The 19597-nt window shown below is 38.5% G+C and overlaps 1 protein-coding gene across 5 annotated transcripts in view; it reads right to left on the bottom strand.

Annotated features, from left to right (window-relative positions):
* LOC124068588 (ecto-NOX disulfide-thiol exchanger 2-like) overlaps window positions 1-19597 on the bottom strand; it is a 148547-nt gene that overhangs the window by 126381 nt on the left and 2569 nt on the right. For 4 of the 5 annotated variants that reach the window (XM_046406964.1, XM_046406965.1, XM_046406961.1 and 1 more), the window contains exon 2: window positions 10409-10511. The exons of the other annotated variant lie outside the window; for it this stretch is intronic. The gene's annotated coding sequence lies outside the window, so the exon portion shown is untranslated. The remainder of the gene's footprint in view (window positions 1-10408; window positions 10512-19597) is intronic. 5 annotated transcript variants of the gene reach the window in all.

Here is a 19597-nt window from a genome sequence, read left to right as displayed (position 1 = left end):
CCTCATGTCCATGTGATGACAAGATGAAGGGAATTATATTCATACATTAAATTGCATTCATACATTAAATTCCAACCTCATACGCATAAGGTTGAAATTTAATTATAAACAGCTGAACTTGTTTCAGCAAAAATATTCTCATTCAGTGATACCATAATTTGCTAAGACTCACTCAGAGCTGAGGCGGCAGATGTGTCCACAGAAGAGACTTATCAGAAAGATTTTGCTCCTGAACACTACTTGATAGTAATGTCCAACAAAAAAAACCTTTGTAGGACTTTGGGTTGTAGGTTCAGACTTTTGAAACTGGTAGTTCATCATTAAACTTGTGTCCAGTAGGGAGTCAGAAGGACACAGACACACAAAGCTATTTTTAAAAGACTACTTCCAATTTAGCATCGCACTCTACAACACTGTCACTCTCAGGGTGGACAGGGTTTCTTTTCCTAAGGATAAAAATTGATGCTGTCTTTTCTTTATATACACCACATATTCATTTTACTTGCAACACTCTGGCACTTACATTATTCATTATATTATTCTGCAGAGGTTTGGTCTAAGTTCACTCCTTTCAAACTTCACAACTCTTTTTTTTATTATTTTCAAAACTGACTTAAGTGATATCACTTAAGGCATTTTCTTCAGGAACGTATAAATGTCCACACAGCTCCTGTTGGAGCCACAAAGCGCTTTATACAACTTTTCTCATACATGCAGTTGTACTCTCCAAACCTGCTGAAAAGACACTTTGAACAGATAACCATTATCTGACAGATATTTACACCTGTTTCTGAGTGGGAACATGAACACACTTCAATCAATGCTCACCATCATCTACAGAGACCTGAAGGTAAGTGTATTACTTCCCAATGTAGCAGCGTACTTCTCAGACGCACTGCTACAAACAAACTAATGGCGGTATACAACACTCCCATCATGGGTGCAATCACACCTTTGATTAAACCGGTAACTAAATGAGAACAGACTAAAAGACTGTCACTGCTCTGGGTGGGGCCACAGAATTGTACAGTGGTTCTCTAATGTAATGGCACACTACGCAGAATTAAGCAACCTAATGTTCTTGTTCATCATAACCATTATCAAATCATTATTGGCTCATATTGGGCAGTTTGAAAAGGCAATAAGTTGTATCTATATGACTCCAGCTCATGAGAGTAGCTCCATTGTCCTGTTACCTGTTTCCTCACATACTAAGCACACTGGCACTCAGAAGACTGCTTCTCTCTGTCTGGCCCCATTGACTGATGGATTTCCAAACTCTACATCAGCCAAAGCTATTAAGTGGTCTGCTGGAGCGTAATGACTTTACTGTTCCCAGACTGCAACATCAGGCTCAGCAATTCCTGCCTGCTATTGTCTGGGGCCGCCGTGACAAAGTTAATTTCTTGCCAGACAAGCACAAACACTTTGCCGACACACACAATAAATAAGAGAAAAGAAAAAATAAAATAAAATAAAATAAAATAAAATACAGAATCGTCTAAATGACTTAATTTTCTTTTTTTGCTTTAACAAATACTCTGGTCACATGAGCTGACCCATGCCAAATGAGTTTCCTTCAATAAATCTGAGTGAATGGCTTGTGCTTTTTGTGTTAGCATGCAGGCATAGGTGAAGTAACAGACCAATACAATGTTCTAAGCCACTGTGTAATATAATAACTACATATAATGATTTACCCATCCACTACCTCAGAGGCTTTTGCTATTCAAAAAAATTTAACCCAGTCCAGGAAACTATCTGCATCGACACAAATCTTTTGCTCATGGCCATATACATAAATTGATTACCATTACTTGCAGTCCTGAGCAAACAAGAACAACCTCTGCAGTGAAAAGCTGTGGGGTTTTGCATGAAAATGTGGAAAAGGACTAAAAGTATGCAGACCTTACCCTTCCCTGCATTATTTCTGGTCATATCTGAGTGTTTGGAGATAAATCCATTCTTAATATTCATGGTTACAGACTGGATGGCCCAGGCATCTTGTGACACTGTGATTCAAGTCTGCTTGCCATGTTTAACCAAACAAAGATTTCCAAATCCAGAGCCTTAGCTGTGACTAAATCCCACATGGACTTGTGAAGGAGCTGTGCACACAATGCATCCAAAGGACATGGCAAAATGAAGATCTGTGAAGGCGCTGTAAGCTTCTTGCAGAAAAAAAACCTACAGATCTGTCTTAACTGTCAACGTATGGGAATACAAACATTGACTACTATGAAGAATAGGAATTAATTCAATTCTTTATGTCTACAATGAGCTGAAATCTTTGTGTCAGCATGGACTGGACACTTAAATATTCTTTATTTTGAACATCATCTTCAGTGAAAAAAATAGCATAGCATATATAAAATTAGACTCTAAATGAGAGTTCTGCTAAATGAGAACAATTGGAGTTATGCTGTAGATATTTGAGATGCAGGTTAGTTCAATTATACTCTTATGACATAATGTGATTTGTTGCTGTGTATGTTACATAATAATTTAACCATTAATCGGTTGTAAGAGTAAAACACCTGTGTGATTTGGCAGTTTACATAATTTCACAAAATAGCAAATGTAAAAAATGTTAATCATAATAAGGTTGGTGTTAGTTGGTGATTTTGTGTATAGCTTTTCTGACATCATTACTTGACAGAGCAATATACAGTATGCTCAGCAATCTCGTGCACATGCTTAATGTGCACATAATTAGTGGAGTCCAACTCCCTCAACGTAAATTTAGCTAAAACAGAAACATTTCCAGCATCTTGGTAAATCTCCAAGTCCCAAAAGGTTGGGCCACTGCATAAAATATTAATAAAACACAAACTGTTAGTTTGCCAATCCCTTTTAACATATATTCACTTGAAAATAGTACAAAGACAATAAACATAATGTAGACAAAAGTATTTGGACAGACCTCTTTATTAATGAATTCAGGTCTAGCATGGGGCAGTTTTTCAGGGGTTTGTGAAGTCTGCATTGTCTGCAATGACTGCATTGCACTGTTTTTATTTAAGTTTCTCACAACTTTATGGTGGTGATGACTTTATGATGAGTACCTTTCGTTTTACCACCTGTAGCTTAATAGCAGGAACACAGGCTACAAACTCAGAGGCAAAAAGTTGAACATTAGGCAGGAGCAAATTGTCAGGGGTCTTGTTTTTTCCCATCCATTGTAGTGAGTGGGGTCTAGCTGCACTGCCTCTTTGTCTGGGGGTTTTATCTGGCACTGAAGCACTGAAGCACTGACTTCTGTGCTGCTGTCTCTATTGGCAGGTTGGCAGAAGCACAGTCCACCATAATGCCATGCCAGACAAACCTCCCTCTGTTCTCCCAGCAGCCCTGCAGGCCTCACGTTTGCAGCAGGTTTCGCTGCTGGTGACGTGTTGATGAGAAATGACTGAAGATGTGGCAAAGATGATAATGGAGCAGATGGAGATGGACAACATAGGGGCAAGACAGAAAGAGGACATGGCAGCAAAAAAGTACTTCTCACCCAAGAAACATCTACTATAGCATGATCAGTTCATTGGGCAGCTCTACATAGAAACTGCACAGAAGAAGCTGAGCTTGAAAAAAAATATGTGTAATAATCACTGTACACCATGTGGAAAAAAAGACCTAAAAATGAACACCGTGGCAGATAGGTTGTAGTAAACATACAGTAATGATGGTTGTTGTTTCTGCTGCTCTGAAACTGTCACTTGGGCTGAATATTCAGCAGCCAAACTGTGTCCATGTGGCAAGATACTGCATACAAGGAAGCATAATTGACTGCACTAACACTTTCACTCCTTAAAAAAAAATTACAGCAGCACAAAAACAGTAGAAAACTGTTTTCAACTTATTTGACGTGAATGACAAGCTGAATTTGAACAAGCATGGTCTTGATAAGAAAACACAGACCTAATCATGCACTCATGGAATTATTTTTAGTAGTAGGGCTGCAAATAAAGACCATGGTCGTAATCGCTTGATGTGCCTAATATCTTCTCCAAGGCTCAGTTAATCATTTGATCATTTGGTGACCTCTTCAAAGGTCTTATTTTGTCAGACAGTCCAAGACCAAAAATAATCAGTTTACCATGCTAAGACAAACAAATGCAGCATTGGAGAAACCGATACCAAATTCTGATATTTTTTTATTAACCATTTGCTAATAATTAATTTTCTGTCAATCAACAAATCAATTCATTGTTGGAGCTCTAGTTTTAGTTCATACTGCATCTCCACAAAATGTCAAGACCTAGGGTCATTTTGAGTCACATTTCAATACTGTATCAGTATTTATTATGTATTTATGTATAAGAGTTTAAAAAAGTATCTCTGAGGCCATATTTTCATCAATACACAAGAACTAGCCCATCTGTGGGCACTGAGGCCAATGTTAATGTGGGGACAAACAACCTCCGTGCCACTTTGCAAGGCAAGGAGCAAGACAGTGAACTGGCAGATTAGACCACCTGGCCCTGCCAGACTGTCAGGCTATTTATACCCAGGACAATAATATACACCACGACTGCCCAGTAGCAGAGAAACAGCGACCCAGGGGAGGCAACGCTGTGTGAAGCTCCCATGGAGAAGAAATAAAGAGCTACTGTGATGACCTTCCTCCTCCCTGTAAGGCTTTCCCACAAGAATGAACTAATGCTCCGTCATCAAAAAAAAAAATTACAAAAATAATTTAACATGACCTGGATTTGTTCTGTATAGTTTATAATGCAAATATATCATTAGTGTGTTTTTTTTCCCCAAGTTGTGAGGATTTGTGAATAAATTTGAAAGCATCGGATGACATTTGCAGCACATTTCATGTCAGAAACTTGTAGAAAAAAATCAAACATTTTTCTCAGCTGACAATAAGAGTGTGGTCAGTATACTTCAGATGCTGCATAAGACTGCAATAAAGCAGTGATTACGTATATCAAAATTAGATTTTTGATGCTGCTGACGTTTGATGTTGTAGAGTTTTAGGCTTGTGAGTATACAGTATGTGGGCATGAACTGAAATATGCTCTGTGTGTCTGCTTTCCAAACTCTCAGAGTGGTAACCTTACAGTTCTGCAGTAAACCACACTGCAATTAAACCAGGCAACGAGTTATTTAAACTCAAAACCCCCAAAAGAGCTCTATTTTTTGCTCCTGCAGAGGCTGACATTTTCCCATTAGTGGCATGCTTGTGTAATTTGGTGGCACCGATATTTCATTTCAGAGAGCGTTTCACACAGTAATGAACATGTCACCAAGTAAAATTAATGTGTCACTGTGTTTAACAGATCCACTAAAAGTAAAGAATTTGAATCGCTCAGAAATTACACATCAAACACATTATCACAGTTCACACAATTTATTTTTCTGTTGCTCAGCTTGGAGTGGTACAAATATCCAATGTCTCACATTTTAGTCTCATCCAAATTATGCAGTCTGATATGGTAGGCTTGACTGTAATACTGTGATTGGAGCACATAAGTACCATCGAGCAGACAATGTTTCAAAGTAAATTTGTGGGAAATGCTGAACTGTGCTCTCCTGCTACATGAATGGCAAATAAATAAATACATTCTCTGTGAAAAAGTTTGGTTTTCACACACAGTAACAAATGGGATATAATGAAAAGTAATTTTTTTACCTTTGCATAGCTAAATTTCACTGTTACTTCCTGCTTCTAGCCATTACGCTGATCCAAGAATGACATTTCACATTTCCCAAAATAACAAAATATTCCACTAAACTGTTCATCACAAAGTGAGTGAGGTTTGTATAAAGTGAGAGTCACTTGTCAGGAGTTTCCTAGCCGTTTTAAGATATATACTCCAGAGGTGCAGACGCTGTCTGGATTTGTCCTTTCACACAGGTAGTACACAGCAGGAGACTGTTTGTGTCAGATGTGTTCCCACCGAGAGGAAATATTCTGTTTGGTTCAGGCGAGGGGTGACATCGAGGTAAAGTGTGCAGGAAGAGGCGTGCTCATCCATAATGATTAATGTTTTTGAGTTGACATCAACACTTACTTGTCTTTGGACGTATCCCCAGGATATATGCAATAGTGGAAAGCAATACAGGCAAAGAGACAAGAGTTTGAAGCTACACTGTGTGCATCAACACACTCACCTGCTCACTATGAATTCTCCAGACACTGACCTGCTCTGTTCACACATGGTCTCAGTCGGATGTTACACTGGCTTTGTACACAGGAGCCGGTGCAACTGATTCACACATTTGCGATCACACATACAGTATAGACCAGGCAATCTCAGGGAAGCAGTGCATGTGTAAAAGATGCTTTTGACTGAAGGGAAATCTGTCCTCACATCTCATCCCCATTCGGCTTCGCAAACTCTCCGTTGATGAAAGCTTAATTATGAGGCTATTGCTCATTGTCACAAATACTGATTCAAACAACTAAAATGACTATAATGATTCTATATGTGCATTCAAATGTGTTGGTGTGGAAGAGAGCTGCAGTATGTATAGCTGCAACAGCCATTTCAGCCTACCCGATGTCCAAACCACAAGCTTCTCTTTTTTCCAAATACAAAGAACTGGATGAGTTGAAAATATATTTTTTTATATCGATTAGCTACCACCATCACAGCACTGCTGCTGTTGAAAATGCCAGAGACAAATGCATTACAGATTTTCACGATGTGTTAACTGAACCAAGTGGTGATCACACTACTTCTTGCTTTATACTATTTGTATGACTCTGCCCACTTACTTGTCACATAGTGGAGTTACAGTGTATCCTAACAAAAAAGAGACTGGGACCAAGTATGCAGTGGACTCTCTTCATGACACAAAATGGATTCACACCAGTAGTTTAAATCAATGACCAGGACACACAATTCCATTGACTTGTCTTACGTGTTGTTTTAGAGTGGCAGACAGTCAGAAACAAGGCTATTAGTTGATGTGAAAGGGTGCTGAGGGTTCTGGCAATCACATCTGTTCTGTTCTCTGTAGGCAGAGAGGTGACAGAGAGTTTAGAGCCGAGTGTGAAAACAGGTGGGGCTGAGTGTATCTAATTTGTTCTGTGTGCACACTGTATGCGTGTTTGTGACTCAAGACAGTCAATGAGAAAGACAGAGTGAAACAGACTGACACATGAGGCGAAGGTGACTGCTAATGTTAGCCTGCTGCAGTGAATGATTTATTGCTTTAGACAGAGGTTAACCATATGAACCAAAAAACTCTTCTGTCTGTGCATCTGTGCACAGACAGAAGAGAAATCAGTGGTAGTTACAACAATTGCAATTCTATCAAGTTCACAAGTCTCTCAGATCATGCAGATTAGATACAGACGCACTCTATCTTACTCCTAGAATGAAGGTGGCCAGGATATTATCACCATTCCTGCCTCTAAAGGATGATTTTAAAGCCTGCAACACACGCAGCAGAGTAAAATATTTCAGGGCAGAAACAATTATCTTCCTTATTGATCAAGTTGTTTATTTTTGGTAGAAATGTTTAGTCGATAAAACATAAGGAACAGTAAAAAATTCAGACTGTGAAAAACCCCAAATATTCAACTAATAATTTTAACTCAAGCACAATGTTCACTTTTGGAGACATTGTAAAATAAATCCTTAATGGTAACTCCAACACTGAATGTCTTTGGTGATCATTTATCCATTTTCGTGTTGAAAATGCTTATTGTTGTGAGCACAGTTGCTCATCCAACCATCGTGAATCCCTTGATGCCTGAGGTCTGTCGCCCACTGTGTACTGAGCTGACAGACAGCTCTGATCTCATCTAACTCTAATCTAATCTATTTTGAAATGTTTAGATTAGGGTTATCAGGTTAGGGTTATGTAATCCTGAAGAGAAAAACAAAAGGTATCGATGTTAATGAGCTCAGTATGTCATTAACACAGCCCTTTCCTAATAAAGTCTAAGACACCCAATGACTTTCCAAATTCAAAAGAGCTGTTGGTCCCTTTGCTGTAAAGACAGGTGTTATTTTGACACAGATACACTGAAAAATAGCACAGAGAAGTGGATCTCAACAATTACTTCCCTTGGAAACCCTAGCACATACTTTCACCCTGTTAAAGCAGTGCATTAAAGTGTCGAACTTGAAAACAGCAGAGGAAAAGAAATATCTACGTAGCACTCAACGGAAAATGGCTACATCGGTATGTTAACTTGGAAATTGACAGCAATTTGTCGTAGTCTGTAAACTTTCTGCACTAGAGACTGAGTAACATAGTGAGCAATATCGTCTCTGTTTTAGACAAACACTACTACAAGGGTTGCTCTCAAATGTCAAATAGCTGTTCTTTTTAACAACCAGTAAGAAGTTGAAGAACATATCTCTGGAAAGCATGAATGAGCATGTGTGCGTGTGTGTCTGTGTGTCGTCGAGTTGATATACTGAGTCAAGTAAGTTGCTCTCAGCAAGAATCTAAGACAACATCATCAGTGTTTTGAATATGACGCAGATGACAGAGAACAGAAATAAGTTCTTATCACATCTTACAGCTGGCTCTAGTGGGATGGCCAGAAACTGAAAAAAAAGCTGACTAAAAGGTTTATTCTGTGATGTAAAACTAAAAACTAGCAGCATGAAAACAAAGCCAGCTGTAATCCAATCTTTCACCTTGAAACTTTTCCCCAAAAGCAGCAGTGAAGGACATACTTCTATACCCTGTGAAAAACAAAAGCTTTGACTCATTTGCTTTTACGTTGGGTATTAAATTAGAGCATGATACTGTCTACTGAATATCACAGGGAAACGTGGTATGTGTAAAATTAGAATGAGTGCTTAATCAGCAATCAGTTGAACTTCAACATCCCAATTTCTTTACATCTGGCAACATAAATCACTGTGAAGTTGCCGTAAAGGCAGAGTGACCTATGATGAAAATAATTGGCTTGGCTGGAAATGCCAGAAAATATCTTATGTCTCTCTCAACTACCACGACTAATTCACAGACCAAGAATCAGAATCAGGGCTATGAGGGCTGACCATGTCGAGGAGTAAATATATTTTATACACATACATAAGCCGCCAAGACACCATTTGCACTACGATTCATACAATTGTCACTCTTCATTTTAACGCTTAATGCTGTCAAGTTCCCACTCAGCACAATTATGAATGAGAGTAACAAGTCATACTAATGAGTCCAGCTTAAAACAGGTAGCCACGAGCATTGCTGACTCTAGCTCCTCTAAAAATGTGCTTGATTGTGTGCTTTGGATGAGAGTGGTAGTTGAGAATTGGCAGGATTATTAGCTGTGCAATGATGCCAAACTGTTTTACCTCCAAAACTCTGGTTGGTCTGTTCGATTATGGTGAGTCACAGAGACAATTTTCTTTTATTTATTTTTTTTATTTCTCAGGGGGATAACACATTGAAGAAAAAGGCAACAAAGAAGAAGCCAAATAAAAGAAATCTAAGTATTAAAATTAAAAATGTACCCTGCATTTTAGCTTTAATAGTTACAGACAGAAAAACAAACTAAATTTAACAAAATTTCCAAAAATGACACCCCATCCAAATGTAATATTGTTCAAATTTACCTGCAGCCCATGTACTAAAATCAGTACAGTCCATGTGAAAATACAATCCATATGGACTCCACTATATTGCCCACAACTGGAATGTACACCATATGGACTCAGATTGCATTTTAAAATTGCAAATCAGGCTATACAAGAAAGTAGTATTGTCGGTTCGGTTATAACTTAACTAAAATGGTAATTTAAATGCCAGTCTGCAGTGTAGATTGTTGTTTGCCCATCCAAACCATGCATTTTTTAATTAGGTTATTATTTTAAGAGATATTATGGTGATATGCTTTCAATTCAGTGTCAGATAATTATGTCATGGACAGAAAACTATACTGCAGTATATTCAAATGAGAAGGCCTCTAATTTGTCCATGTGCCAAAACGCAGGACAGGATCTAGTTGGGAAAACTATTTGACATGCAGCCCACATCTCGAGCAGTTAGTAGTTCTTAGGCAACAGGCAATTAGAGGACATACTGTTGCTGTTATCTGCTGCTGAATCTAAAAGCAGATTTCAGTATTAATACCCGGAGAGGCAAGCAGCGCCTGAGCCTCTGGGACAACAAAGAATAGTAGATATTCTGCAAACGAAATGCTTTAAGCACTGTTTTACCCCCTTGTTCTAGTCTCCAGCAAAGGACATTTGGAGTTACACTGAACCGCTTCAAATCTTTTACAAAACATGAAGACATCACACATAACTGCTCGACAGCTGTTTGTGCAGGCACTCTCAGCTAACGACAGTTCACAGGTACAAGTGCCACCTTTGAAGAATAACCAAAAAGCAAAGCAACTTAAGCTTTGACAGCAGAACGAAAGTCAAGAAAATTACAAGGACTGAAATAATTCGAACGGGACAGAAGTTGCATACCATGAAGATCATACCTGTGTTGTTGCAGCCACCGAACAGATTCTCAGGCCGCCTCACTCAGGCAAACATGACACTGCAGCAGTCTGGCTTCTACTTTGAGCTTGCAGAAAATGAAGTCTAAAAAAAGAAAAATAAAAACCTGAATACATCTCTAACTTTGTGGTTCTCAATAAGCTTTAGAGGTCAACATTAAGTCCATTTTGATGTAGAACATTGTTGGGCACTAAGTCACTGCTTCAACATCTCAAGCTTTTCTACTCATTTCAATAGGACCAATGCTTTTACACAGTGGGGGATCTTGCTGCAGAGGGATCACACCGAACAGCTAGTTTTGGCCCTCCTTGTCATACACCACAGTGCTGGGTCATTAAGCACACATATTAGGCATAATACCTTGCACCCTGAGATGGAGGGGAAAAAAATGATTTTCATTATTAACCTTCCAAAGCTGTAAAATCAAACCTCAGATGAAGGACATAAACCGATGGCTTGGCATATTAAGCCGTCATCCTGAACAAAACTCTGTATTGTTTTTCCATGTGGCTATTTTTGGAGTGAAGGCCTCTAATGCAGCACTGAACACTGAAATGATGAGCAGACAACATTTCAGTAATCCCAGAGGAAAAAAACTCAAAGGTAGCCAACCACAGCAAACTACTGTGCAAACTACTCGAGAAGTGTCCTAAGAGAAGCAAAATAAGAATCATATACCCCTGAAGAAACATTACAATCCAGGCTGCTCACTGATTGGCTGAAGAAAAAATGTAACAGCTCCATAAGCCACTAAAATATGTAGAGTTATTTACCACAGCTTAAGAGGAGGAGAACGACAACATCAGAAACTGCTACACAACCAGCTGGAAGAGCATCATGTCAGAAGATTACAAATAGTGTGATGCATTTTTCATGCCTCTCCTTGGTGCCCTATTAAAGTGGTTATATCTACAAAGAATGGAGGCTTGAGTTGACGTGTTTTGTATAATCATACAACAATAATCTCTCACACACGTATGCGTGCACAGATAAAAACTGTTTTTCAGATCAAATTCTCACAGGTGAATAAGAATGAATGTTGGGTTGATGAAGGAGATACCCTCTCTGGATCTGAGAAATTGAGCATGCAAATGCAACACAGTGAAGGGATGAATAGGTGTGCTTGTTGAGCTGAGAGAAACCAGACCCGTGTGGTGTTATTTTCTGGTCTGTGCTGATAAAGATACACCCTGACAATCATCTCATTTATGCAGTCTGAAACAGTGTTCATCTTCTTTGTTTGTTTTGTTTTGCCTTAACCAAACAGTAGCAGCTCTAACGAGGCTGCTATGAATAGTTCATTAGTTCAATTCAAATTCAATAGTTCATTTTTCACACACACAAAAAAAAAATCAAAAACATATACTCATCATAGTGATGATTTCTATGTATGGATTAAAAAACAAGTTGTATAGCGCTAACAATCTTATCTACATTTGGTGTATAGATAGCCAGCTAGATATGTAAGAAGATATGTAAAGATCTGACTGGTCCTACTCAACAGCTGATCTACTGATTCTACTACTAATTTATAGACATATCAAAAATCTGGGCAGCAATTGAGATGTCTGGAGCAAGGTTGAGATTAATGCAAAATTCACATGGTGATTTTACATGGCGTGTTACAGGCACTGATCAACGCACTGAAAACTGACGCTGTCTGCACCATTACGCTGACTAACGTTGCCCTTTGTCAAATCTCTGACCACACCAACACCAGCCCACACCCTCCTCAGCCAACAGCCAACTAGCAACGTAACCATTAACAGTAATGAGAATCGATGGGGGTGTTAAAGGTATTGGCAGTCCAGTCCAGAAGCTGCTCTCAGTGCTGTCTTTATTAGTCAGGAAAAAGAGTGCTGTTCTCTACCCTGCTAGCTCTAAAAAGGACTGCATTGATCAGAAGGTCAGGCCGTGTCGAATCTAACCCTTTAATTGTCTGCGTCACTCCTCAATCTCATTCCAACGGCTGTCTGTCATCCGACTGACCAAGGCAACTGCATTTCACATCAACTTGGAGATTAAGGCTCAGAGAGAATACAGCTACACCAGGCACCAGACATATGAATACTGGAGTAAATCGGAGTGAAAGTTTGCTTTATCTTCATCAGTGGAAAGCAAGAATGGGCACTACACACTTCTGGTTTCCCTCATCAAATTAAATGGTAAATGGACTGTACTTATATAGTGCTTTCAAAGAATTTTTACACTACTGTCACATTCACCCATTCGCACACATTCACACACCAATATCACAGCATCAGGAGCAGTCTTGCTCAAGGACACTTCGACATGCAGACCAGAGGACCTGGGGATCAAACCACAAACCTTTTGATAAGCGAATGACCCGCTCTACCTCCTTAGGCAATCCCTTTTAATCTCCTCGTTATTGTATTTGCCTTCACAGCATCTCAAATCTGGATGCCATTCAAAAAGGATGAGCCTTCCTCAGCACAATACAGATTCCTTAATGCCTTAAGTCCTTGATATAGATCATACTTAAACAACTGTCTGAATCCTATTTGTGTTAACATTTAACTACTTAGTTTGCACAGTTAGCTCATTGCACATTTGCTTATGAACCTCACAAGAACACATTTTACATAGTATATAACAAACAGATTACATTATTATATAATATAAATATAATACTATAACATTTAATATTTATGATTTTATGATTAAATGCTGGAGAGTGCATAATATTTAAACACTTAACTCTCTAGAAAACAAAAGAAACCAGTACATAAGAGAACTGCTGCTGTACAACAGGCTTGATGAAGAAGACAAAGAGTCTTACATAATGACACCGTTTGAACTGTTGAAACATTGAAGGAAAGATGGGCATCTTTAAAAAGGACTTTAAAAAGTATCAACAGCTAACATAAACACAGTCAGTGTATGAAATGAGAGCCAACAGTACCCAGCCTCCAGTTTGCTGGCAAAGGAGATAAATGAAATCCCTCAACAGGTCTAATTACTGTACTGAAAGATGAATACAGACTTGTCCACCCCATCCCTGCAACCAAATGAATCAGTTTTCCCTCATGCACACACAAAAACTAGCAAAAAGCTCTTATAACAGTCATTAATTTTCTGTTAAAATGATGTAATCAACATTTACTAAAACATTTTGCCTGTCTATTATAAAGTTTAAGTATTATACTGTAAGGATTATGCTAGTTATTTTTATTTTCATTCTCTATCTAAACAAACACATTCATGAGACGGGTAAAACTTACAGTTTCCCTGGAGAAACTGCTGTGTTGGCTCAGTATATTCATCTCTGACTGCAAAACTTGCTCTGAGGGAAGAAAACCAGTCAAATCCTTTCACACATTAATCCAGATGTCTGTCTGCTTCAGACATAGAACTCTGTCAGAATCGTATCCTGGCTTTAGAGCTGGAGACATTTCAAATGCCTTGGCAGCTAATCAGCCGCTATCTTCCATCAGAAAACCACAGAGACAGGGCCAAGCCTGTCTCAACAAAAATCTACCAGGGTTAAGATTGCGTTTCACTTGTACAGCCGTTGGAAGTTTCAGTGTTTTATAGGTTGGAGAGTCGTCACATGAACTACTCCAGCGTGTGGAATGTCTGACTGCAAGCCTACTACAGATTATTTTCTGAATGTAACATGGAGAAACAAATAGGTTTGTTTAGTATGTTACTCCATCTGTAGTACTACATTTAGAATCCTATTCAGATAAAAGCAGAAAAAGATTACAAAAATATGGCAACTCATAAAAGCCGAGGAAACCTGAGACTCAAGGTCTTCGAAATCCCCTGCAAAACTTAACTCTAGTTCCCATTAACTTGAAATGCATAAGTGTATGTCATTCACATGACAGCCAAGTGTAAAATATGGAAGGATGTTGTGTTTTTTGTATAACCCCAACTCATCAGCCCTGCCTGATTAAAAGTGTGGTTTTGATCTTTATGAAAAATACTTTTATGAAACTAACTGCTCTGTCCAAAAGGATGTAAGCACTAAGGTCATCCTTAAATCATCGGATAACTGATGGCAAAACAACATCCACACAGGCATGTTTGAAATGGGATCATAAGTTTAGGTGTGATAAACAGTAACTTTTTCTTGTGCTGGGTTAAAATTAAAGTTCAATGTCATTGCAACTTCCAGACTTACTAGGGTATGAAATTAATTTACTTCACACCTTTTGGAGATTTTGGATGAGATCAGCATCTGTTGAGATTTGCCCCAAAGCTGAAAGCTGCATAGCCTAAATGACTGGCCACAGGGAGTGATAAAGGACATTGTAGCAAGGCAATTGGACCGATATCAACAGCAATTCAGTCTGCCTGAGAAAAAAAATAAGTTGTGTTTGCCAGGTCAGTGTTTAGGACTATATGGAACCTGTCATCAAGCACTGGGCTATGCCAAGAAAAGAAAACCAATGCAATGCACTTATTTTTAAACTGGGTATATTCTGCAAGGTTATTGTGAAATTTTCATCTTCTATGTTACACACATAAGCCTACATGTCCCATGTGGCACTTGGAGTATGAATGAGTCCACTGCTCTATTTTTTAAGCCTCCTGGGAAGCATGCAGCGTATGCTCCCATACTGTCATTTAAGCTGGTTTATTTTTGTTCTGTAAAGGAAGGAAATGTTAAAACTTACAAAATAGTTTTATTTTTAACAAGCATTTGAGTGAAGTGCAGCAGAGGGTAACATAAGACCTCTGCGAGGGAGGTGACTATAATTAAGTTATGATGCCAACTGTCTTCATCTGTACATAAACATCGTCTTCATTTCTATTCCTGCAGTGCATGTAACATTGTAAAGAAGACATATCCGTGTTATTTGAGTGATTTAGCAGAAAAATATTTAATCAAAAAAACGCAAACTCTTTCCAGCTGACATTACCTGTCATTGCCATAAAAAGGGAAACATGCCTTTATCAGTGCTTTGCCAATACACTGAAAATGATTTAAGCTGTAAAGATAACCTGAGATATGACACTATGCAGGCAAATAATGCCTTCAAACCTCTTCTGTTAAAACTGTCCCAATAGCTACAAACCAGCACTCCTGTTTCCAGCGATGTTATACAAACACTTGATGTAATGACACTGTATGAAATACTATTAGACGAGGTTAAAAGAAAACTTGTTTTTTCTTTATGCAATTTTCAACCAAATTCATCTAAAGTGTTTTACTAATTTAAATCAAGACCTACTTGAGGCTAAGTGTACACTATGCAGTTGAACTCTCCAACTCCACTGTGTCACAAATTGCAGTTTTAAACTTACGGTCGATATTATATGAGTATAAATCTATTTTGAAAATGCATCTAAAAATATATCTAATATTCCAGGGTTTCTGCCAGTGCATTTTAAGCCTGGTGGCTCACAAGCCCACAGTTCAGGGGGGGCAAAGCATCAGGGATTTTCTAAATGTAGTCTATTGTAAAGATGTTTTTTAGACAGGAGCAGCAGCATGACAGGCAGACTGTAAACTTTACTATTCGGGTACACCAAATCCTAATCATACCCTGGGCACCTGGATTTTATCTGACAGCACTGTCAGCAGAAACCCTCCATAGTGCACTGGATGCATAAATAGTGAATTTGCTGCATTCTTTTGGATTTTAGCACTTCAGGACAAATATCACAGGTCACTTTTTAATTGTTCAAGGTATAAACTGCTTGGGTAGATTTGCAACAACAACAACAAAAAAACCTTCCAAACACTGATTCATAGATATTATTTTGCTATTAAGTACATTACTGTTCACTCTTGTTGTTTTGTAGCAGGGAGTTGCCACATGCAGACGCCCAAATTACACACAAGATTAGTGATTCGCTCAGACCGCACCCCCTCACTGCCTGCCTCTTCTTATGCAGGTCCAAACTTCCCTCGAGGGTCAGTAACATCTCATTATGACAAATGTCACCTTTCCTCACCCAAAATGGGACAAAAACAATTTGGTTCACAACACTGGACAAGTTCTCAACATTGTGCCATCTACCAGGCTATGTTTATTATGATGGCTTGAGGCAGGAAAGTCAGACAGATTTAGTGGGTGAAATCAAAATACTACTGGGGCACTTTTACACGAGACACAACAAAGTACACAGTATAATTTATGGCAAACAAACAAATAAATAACACTGAAGCAAGAAACATGATATCAACAAGCAAAACATCAGTAATAGCCTGTAACAGACTGTAAGTGTTTACATTAGAGATGCACCGATTGACCAGCCAGGGACTGGAGTTGGCCGGTTTGCAGCATTCTCGGCTCGGACAGCAGACCACATTTCCGATTTCAAGATGGTCTGTTTTATGCATGCGCATATGCAGAGCGAGGAACACAATAACGTCACACTCGCACGCTAGCCTGTCTTTGGCGTGGACGTCCTTTGCTACGAGCGAAGAAGACGCAAAGCTCACAATTTGTAATACATGTAAGACCAAACCAAACCGTGGCGGACTACCACGATAACCTTTGGAACTGCAAAGCTAATCAGACACTCAAAGCACCATCACCCAGCTGAACATGCCCAGTTTGAAGAGGCTGCCAAAGGAAAAGCCGCTAAAATTAAATGACCTCAACTTCAACTAACTGATTAATCAACAATCAAGTTTCACTTCTAAAAACAGCCCAATTAAAATAACAAAATATACATTAAATAAATATAACTTGTATCACAACTTTCTAATAATGCTTTTCTGATGTATTTTATATTAGATTTGTGAAGAGCATACTGTTAGTCTGAAACTTCTGTGAGTTTTGACAGGATTTTGACTGCTTGGCCTTCTCTCCTTCTTCAGCATGAACAAAATATTGAAGTACAATTGCAGATTTTTTACAATATCAGCGCTCGAGAGCTGTCGCGCACCTGCAAAGTGTCTGTTGAGCTTATGATTGACGTGTGCTATAAAAACATGCGCTCTACAACACGACTGCATTTTTCAATTATATCCCACTGTAGAACTAGATACTAGTATTCTTGAAAAAGCTTTCATCTTTCTAATGTTGTACAATGAAAATCAAGGACATGACACACTCTTTGTATGTGGGCTCTAAAAGCAAACGGACAGCCCCCACTCAAGGCAATTTTTTGAAAATTGAAGACGGAAAAATATATTTCTCCTTATGCCCACAAAGATGGGACATTGAGAGACAGGATTATTTTAAACATATCGTCTTAAGCACAACACAAAGCACAATCCGCTCTCGATAATGTCTACTGACAGCACAGAACCAGACTAAGCTAAATTAGCATGCAGAGCATTTTGTCTTCAAATGCAAGGTTATAGCATTTTTATTCAAGTTAAGTTCTGTTCCAAACAGCAGGGTCACCTTACCTAACAACAAATTTAACTGAACTGACAGATCTGAAATGAAGAGCAGAGAAATACTTTTCTCTAATAAAATGAAAATTACTAGAGGAGCTTACTACAATAGCATGTTGTTAACAATTCTCTTTTAAATGGAGGTTGAAAGGCTTCTCTAATAAAGTTTTAGAGGGCCACTCACAATACAATGTTTGCACACAACCCCCCAAAAAAAATGTTCAAAATAATTTTACAAAAAAGTCTGGTTTACCGTTATTAAAAGAGACTGAATCAATTTAAATTCTCTTCAGGGTTTATGGTACTTTGTTCCATTATGTTCAATCATAGCATGACTTTATTATGATTCATTAGTCATGCTGATATGGCTAGATGGATGTGGCAAAAATTAAAAATGCTGACATTTTTCTGACACCTAACTCAACAGCAAAGATCCTTGCACAAATGAATAAAACAATATTTTCCATTATGCAGTGGTACAGAAATCTGACTGAATTCATTTAAACGATGGCTCCAATTCTAGCTTCTCTGTTGTGAGGATTCTTTGTGAGTATTTTCAGCACACAAAATGAGCAATTCGAGGCTTTAAATTGTGATGTGCATTTCTCTTATTTTCATACACCAGATGACCGATCAATTGACAATTCTCATAATATTAGTCAATAATAACAATGATTGTTAGTTGCAGCCCCACTATTTCATGAGAATTAGCAACAACTGTCCAAAGTCACGTAATTAAACGATAGCGCCAATAATGATTGAATCAGTATGTCTTGGTGAAACGAGTTTGGAGGACATTAGCTGCTGCCCCTTCAACTATCTTTGTTGTCCAAATAAATAACACCCCAATCCTATCATTGGGGTGTTACATTTTACATTTAGCCTTGATCAAAAAATTCCAACTCATTTTTGATATTGTACTTGGCCATATTACGATATACGATATATGATCATATTTCTGATTCTCTGTAGTGTCTCATGCAGAGTTTCCCACGCATTGTTTTATTTGTGGCGGATAACCACAATGTCATCATTGCCTGCCACATATGATTTTTCTATATTTGGAGCTGTGCATCGACCTCACTCTCTCCTACACAAAAACACATCTCTGTGTGTATCCCACACGAAGACTTTAATTAGGCAGGCTGCCCAGGTGTATTAATGGCCGCCGAAGCAGACACACAGAGAAAGAAACAGATAGAAGCTTTACCAATATTTTAAATAAACAAACATAACTCCCCCACAAGGTTACAGTTTGCGAAACGCTGTCCTGTAAATTATAGGCCAACTATGTTTCAAACCTGATCAGACTTAAGCAATGCAACAGAGCACAATGACTTCATTTATGATTGAATGACATGTAGAATCCCCTCAGCACTCACAACTTTGGTGACCATCCGTCTCTGTCCAATGCCTTCAATAAGTCAAGCTTAAATCTATCAACAAAGCACTAGATCAGGTAACACTGGCATGGGTGCAGTTCTTATTTGTGCAAAGCAAGGTCATGGAACCACATGGATACCTGATCAATCAGACAGATTAATGAAGCGCAACCTGCTGACATGACGAATATTGACACCCCTATTACATCTTGGTCCTGCAGTCCTCGACGCTGCTCAAATAAATCAGGTCCAAGAAGTAGGAGGCAGGTAAACTCTTGAACCTAATCCTTCAACCAATAAATAGAATACAAGAGGAGCTTAAATATAATGAAAATGGGGCTATTCCTGGGAATATTGAACAGCAAATGCAACGGATTTAAACATCATTAGCTTTGTTTACAACCACTTTTGTCAGTGCACAAAGCTTTTTGCTTATATTCATTAGATGGCAAAAACCAAGACAA

The sequence above is a fragment of the Scatophagus argus genome, chromosome 12 (assembly GCF_020382885.2).
Source record: "Scatophagus argus isolate fScaArg1 chromosome 12, fScaArg1.pri, whole genome shotgun sequence".
Classification (NCBI taxonomy): domain Eukaryota; kingdom Metazoa; phylum Chordata; class Actinopteri; family Scatophagidae; genus Scatophagus; species Scatophagus argus.
The sequence above is the reverse complement of the archived record's forward strand: the minus strand, read 5'-3'. Positions and strand labels throughout refer to the sequence as shown.